Source organism: Rosa rugosa, chromosome 3 (genome assembly GCF_958449725.1).
Source record: "Rosa rugosa chromosome 3, drRosRugo1.1, whole genome shotgun sequence".
Classification (NCBI taxonomy): Eukaryota; Viridiplantae; Streptophyta; class Magnoliopsida; order Rosales; family Rosaceae; genus Rosa; species Rosa rugosa.
Genome location: NC_084822.1, coordinates 16,071,474 through 16,078,040, shown reverse-complemented (window position 1 = coordinate 16,078,040; position 6,567 = coordinate 16,071,474). Strand labels below are relative to the sequence as shown.

The 6,567-nt window shown below is 37.2% G+C and overlaps 1 long non-coding RNA gene across 1 annotated transcript; it reads left to right on the top strand.

Annotated features, from left to right (window-relative positions):
* The first annotated feature begins 985 nt into the window (after positions 1-985).
* LOC133741258 (uncharacterized) lies at positions 986-3,219 on the top strand. The gene is made up of 3 exons (XR_009861754.1): positions 986-1,602; positions 2,157-2,233; positions 3,016-3,219. It is a non-coding gene; the product is annotated as an uncharacterized LOC133741258 (long non-coding RNA).
* The last annotated feature ends 3,348 nt before the right edge of the window (positions 3,220-6,567 follow it).

The window sequence follows — 6,567 nt, the reverse complement described above, 5'->3', positions numbered from 1 at the left end:
AAGAAAGTGTAGGCAAAGTAAAGAACAAGAATGTAAAAGTGCAAGAAAATAACAAGTAGAAAGATAAAAGTAATAAAATAAATAGCACAATTGTAAACAACAATAATTTAAAGTGCCGGAAAGATAGATGAATACCAGTAAAGAAAAGCTATAAGATAAAACATGTAAAGACTGATAATTGTGTTGAAGTGTTGAAATGTATTGAGATAAAAATTGTAGTCTTGTAGAGCGTTTCGAGGACCTGTAACAATGATGCCTATGATCCCTTTGATAGTGAAAGATTAAACTACTGAATGAAGAAAAATACACAATCTCAGCCTTAACAACTGAGACTGTATTGATTACAAATAAAACACTGTTTTCCGTTTCTGGTCTCTATGACGCCGATCTACATGCCATTGATCTATAGTTTCATGAGTAATCAGATTCAGTAACTGATGATTCCAACAGTAAAATCCCTTAATGCACATTCAAGTTGATTGCTCCAAGCTTTGGTAACGGCCTCCTTAACTCATTCTCATCTGCCATGAAATTGACAATCAACTTTTATAGATCTTTAATACACCGCGGCTAAAGTTATGCCTCGTGGGTCCTTTGATTTCTCCAGACTTCGTAATGACCCTTTGAATGCGCTATCTTTTGTTGTAAAGTTGACAATCTTCAATATGCCGCGGTCATTGATTACGCCTTGTGGGTCTGATCCACCTTTGATTTCTTCAACTTCGGTAACGGTCAAAGCTTTGAATGCCTTGAATTCATTTAACGTTCGCATCTAATGGTCTTTATGAACTTGATTAATAATTTACCGCGGTATCCACTTCCCTTGTTAAACTGGCCGTGGCTATTCAACGTGACAGGAACATGCCCCTTATTTCACCCTGAAATTCGAAGTGGCCCTGCGTGTAATACCCCGAAAAATCCAAATTAAATTCCATGGTTTTTTAGAAATGATTTCACGATAGTAGGAGCGAGTACGAAGCTTGGAAAAGTTGTGGAATTAGTTCGAACGATTTTATTTTCGAAAACGAACGTTTTTAGGGGGTCAACAAAGTTGACTTTTTATACGTTCAAAATTTGGGAAAACTTCCTTCATGAAAGTTGTAGAGCTCGTCGATACGAGTTCGTGGACATGTGGAACGCATTATTTGGAGTTCGTATGAATAAGTTATGAATATTTGAAAATTGAGAATTTTCTATAAATACAAAAAATCAGATTTCTCAATAAGGAAACCCGAAAATTTCCAGATTTTTCTCCTCCTCGCTGCCTTGGCTTCACGGCGTCGCCACGACTTCATCCGGCCACCTATGGCCATGAAATTGATATCAATCTCTTCGCCTTGAAACCAGCTTTCCATTCATATATGTCTTGCATCCTATCATTCACCATAGACAACGAATCGAAGCAAAGAAGGTCAGACCATTTTTCATGCATTTCTTCAAATTCCAGCCAACTCCGGCAAAGGTAGGAGGGGAGACCAACTGGGCTTTGTTCGCCTTGCCATGCTCTATAAACTCACCAAGTTTCACATCTCGATTCAACCCGAGGAAGACGAATTTCAGATTTGAGCGATTTTGGGCGATTTCGGCCTCTTTCTTCTTGAGGTAATTTTCGACCACTTCCGGTCATTTTTAGACTTCATGCTAGTTAGGAAAGTGGTTGGGCTTGATGAGATGAAGAGGAGCAGCCCGGCCCCGACACCATTGGCGGTGGTCGGCGGCGGCTCTGCCACTAACTCCGGCGGCCCTTTCCGGCCAACTCCGGGGGTCAAAAATATAGTTTCTGTGCATTCTTAGATTCTATATTTCAATACGATCATTTCGATATATTATACGCAATTTTCGGATATCGTATGATTTAGTTATGAATTTTACGATTTCGAACGATTTCGATTGTTCGATTAATGATCTGTGAAGATCGGACCGTCTGATGGACTTGTAGTTTTGATATGTTGATCGTATGACTGTCCCAATGACCTTGTGTGGTCATGGGCGAAGATCCGACCGTTGGATCTTCGTATAATTGCAAAACAGTGATTCGGGAGGCGATTCGTGAGAATCCGTCCGTCGGATTTTTATATAAGTTAGAATCCGACCGTTGGATTGTCGTTTAAGTATGTTTTGGAATTGTTAGCTAAATTCAAGTCACATTTGATTAGGTGATTGGCGGATTGATTTGGCGGACGATTCGTAAAATCGTTGTTGAGCTGTTTAGAAGACGCAACGGGAATTAGAGGTGAGTAAACCTCACGTGGTTCATATTACGAACCCAATATATTTAATTGCTTTATTTTGCAATCATATGAACTATTGTTGGTGTATTAGACATTCCTGTGTGAATGTCTGTATATATATTATTACGTGAAATAATATGTATTGTTGGAGTTGTGTTGAGTTATTGTTGAGAAACAATATATTGTGAGAGGTGTTGAGTTTTATTGTTGAGGAACAATAAATTGTTGTGATCTGTGGAGATCACTAGGTCACGAGGTGACCATGGCATCTATTAGTGAATCACGCTCTCGTACCGGGCTGGTGGTTATTAATAGTATTAAATCGTAATCACGTCTGTGGCCGGACGAGTGGTTACGTTCAGTTAGAGCTCTAGTCTGTCTGCCAAATGTGGAGTGACCTTATGAGTGAAATTGAGAGTAACTCATAAGTGTCTATATATATGTGGTAACCTTATGAGGGAAATTGAGAGTAACTCATAAAGGTCTATATATATATAATGAGTCTGTCTGCCAATTGTTGAGTAGTGATGTGAGGGTAATGTTGAGGTTACTTGAGACTGTGAGGGGTCTTATGTGAGAAGTGTTGAGGATACTTGAGTCTTTTAAGAATGAGTTCTTAAAAGAGAGCCTCAAGAGTATCCTTCCTTTTATGGTGATCGTGTTGAGTTATAATAATTGTAAGGAAATAAATCAACAATTCTTTCTTGTTTACTCATACTGGCTGTAAAAAGCTTACCGGGTTTTGTGTTGTTGCAACTCCCGGTACACTATTCAAATTGTGTAGCGGGTATTCCTACAGGACAGGAGAACCAGGACGGTGATCGTGCGGTTAGAGCAATTGTTAGAGTTTTACAGCAATTGTAAGTTGTGAGGTGTGTTATGCTCATTTGAGCTTTACAATATTGCTTGTGAGAGTGAATTGTAATAATGAACTCGAAGTTTCGAGATTTGGATTTTGTAATTGTAATTATTCATGTTTCGGATTTGAATTTACTATTCAAAATTCGGGGCGTGACACTGCGGGTCCCACCTTAGAAAAAATTCTACCAAAAAATTTGGCGGAACTTCCCCTAAAAGTGAACTACTCTAAACCTGTAAAAACATTCTAACACTCCTTAATAATCATATCCATCCTTAACTCCTGGAGCCTACCTGCCTCTCACAATTCATAAACAACTCCCCAACAATTTCAGTAAATTGAAATCTACTCAAATACAAAGTTATACAAATGTAAGTACTCAGAGCAACTAGACAATGAACTGAATAGAATACAAGTAGGTTAAACATGAGCTAGATCAATGACAAAAGTGGCGAACACTATGCCTCGACTCCTACGCATGCTCGACCTCAACCTATCTGCATACTGGGCACAAGAAACCGAAAAGCCCAAGAAAAAGCATTTAAAATTGTTAGAGTGAGTGGGCGAAAAATAAGTAATTATAGTTAAGGTAAAACAAATTAAAATATTTAATGCTTTCCCAATTTCATTTTCATATAAAATCTACACATGCAGTATAAGTTCAAGTGAAATCTCAACTCATGAAAAATAGTGCAAAACTCGTGAAAAATACTCTTAATCATTCTCTGGTATTGAAATCTCAACTCATATTGTAAATCATCTCGAAAACCATTTCAAACCCTCACAAAAAGAAACATCTCAAATCATTCTAGAAATCTCAAATATACTGATATCTCAAATATATAGTAAATCATCTTAAAATCTATTCAAAACCTCTGATAACAATATCTCAAAAATAATATGTAACTCGTCTCAAAATCATTTCAAAACGTCATATAATGAAATAACTCAACATATACTCATATCTCAAATAAGCAATGACTGGAGGGTACTGCTGACCAGTCATCTCATGTCACCTGGAGGGTACTGTCGACCAGGTGAGGCATCGAAGAGTACTACTGTCCACTAACCATCTCATGTCATCTGGAGGGTAGTACTGAGCAGATGACACATTGGAGGGTACTGCTGACCAGAATAGATAGTTAGAGGGTACTACTGACTAATTATCTCTTGTCATTTGGAGGGTATTGCCGACCAGATGACGCATAGAAAGGTATTGCCGACTGAAATATATATTATGGAGGGTATTGTCGACCATAATATTGTCTGGAGGGTACTGCCGACCAGACTATTACCTGGAGGGTACTGCCGACCAGGTAATGCATGCATGCGCTATCATACTCATTTTTCATAATTTACCTCCTCAATAATTTACTTTGAACTCAAACTCATAAATTCTCATTTTATAATTAACTCGTCAACACTTAATAAATAAATTTTCATAAAGACTCAAATCTTAAAATAACTCATGAAATCTCGATAAATCGTTCGTACGCAATTACTTGAATATCATACTCATAATATGCAAGTCATCACTCTTTCCGAACAAGAACCTCCATAACTCAATATTTGAATAACTTGATAAATAAGTAAAAACTTTCGGAAAGGAAATAAATACCGTACTTCAACAAAACTCGAAAATTATCAACATGCCATTGAAAATATAATATTAAGAAATTTCGATAAATTATTTATAAATCGTAAAATCAATACGATAAATTAATATTCAGAAAATAATACTGCATGCATAATTTAGTTTAAAAGGCAAATGTCAACTCACAGAAATTAGTCTATAATAGCAGTATGAAGTATTTCTTTTCGAGCTTGGTTTACAAGTCATCCCGAACAAATTGATATAATCAATAACTGTTTCGATAATTGAAAATAAATTTACGATAATAAAATCAAAACACTAAAACCGATAATTCATCGAAAGCTCGAAATCATATTGGAACGAGCTCAAATTTTATAGGTTATGTTGACTCAATAATTATAACAAGCTATCGAAAAATAGGGTCGATCCAACTGTCGGATCTTCCCGAATCGAAACTCAAATTTTTGAAACTTTAGAAATTTTCAATAATTTCTCAAACGTCAGAATTCAAATCTACATGCTCATAACACTATCCTCTACCCAATACAACAAAGTTGACCACCAGAAACTGTTGGACGCGCCCACACGCGCCGCCCGCTCCGACCTTGAATTGAGTACCAAGACCTAAGCCAAATTTTTCTTACAACATTTCCAACAACTTTTATAACTACCACAAAGTCCAATTCTAAGTGAGGAAGCCGGAATTTACCTTGGAAGCTTTGATGGCCGGAATTGTTCAAATTCAAAATTCGTCTTCCTCGGATTGAATTGAGATGTGAAACTTGGTGTGTTTGTAGAGCATGGCAAGATGAACAAAGCCCAGTTAGTCTCAACATCCAATTCGACCACAGTTGGCTGGAATTTGAAAAATATGCCGATCGATAAATGGTCGTACATTCTTTTCTTCGATTCGTCGTGTACGGTGAATAATATGGTGCAAGACATATATGGATGAAAAACTCGTTTCAAGACGAAAGATCCATACCAACTTCATGGCTGGAGGAGACACCGGTGATGCCGCAAAGTTTCGGCGTTGGGGAAAGAAAATTCTGGATATTTTGGGTCAGTTTCCCGAAATGGAAGGTTTGACCTGCCATTCATAGAATACGATTTCAGAATAATTACAACTCTGATTTTAGCATCGTTCGTGTCTACGAACTCGGTTTAACATGCTCACTACTTTCATGAATGAAGTTTTCTAAAAAAGTGAACGGAATAAAAAGTCAACTTTTAGTGCCTCTAAAAGTTTGAAACGAAGGTAAAAAGTAAAGATAGTTGTCGCTTACCGTCCAAATGACTGGTAAACGGATAAATTTAGGTACATGCATAACTCAACGACCGCCAATCAATCGCGGTCCCAACACACTAAAAGCATTGAATTCATGTAAATAGCTATGGTGTGGGCCACCACGTAAGCAAAAATACATTTTGGATCCTACCATCTGTCTGCCACGTCGGCCTTGCCAAATTTAGGTTCAAACAGTCACTAAAGTCATCATTCTCACCAGTGATGAGTATGTTCTTAATTTATCTGATTAGTAAAAGCTGCTAGAAAATTTGTTCATACTAGCCAATTTGTATATGCGACTATTAATTGGTTTCCTTCATTTCGAGGACAAGCCACATGATTCATCTCAATTTTCTCAAAGGTCCATTACATTCTAAACAAGATTGAGATTCATCTCATAATCCGCCAATTGAAAAAACAAATAGGTACCAGTACTTTTTGTACTAGTAGTAATTGAATATCTTGTACTACGCACATGCAATTAATGCTGAAGAACTCTTTTGAAAATAGACGATCGAGGTAGAGACCTGTAGAAAGCGAGGAATCTTTTTCAGACCACTGCTGAAGTTATGGAAATGTTCAAGGCCATTGATGG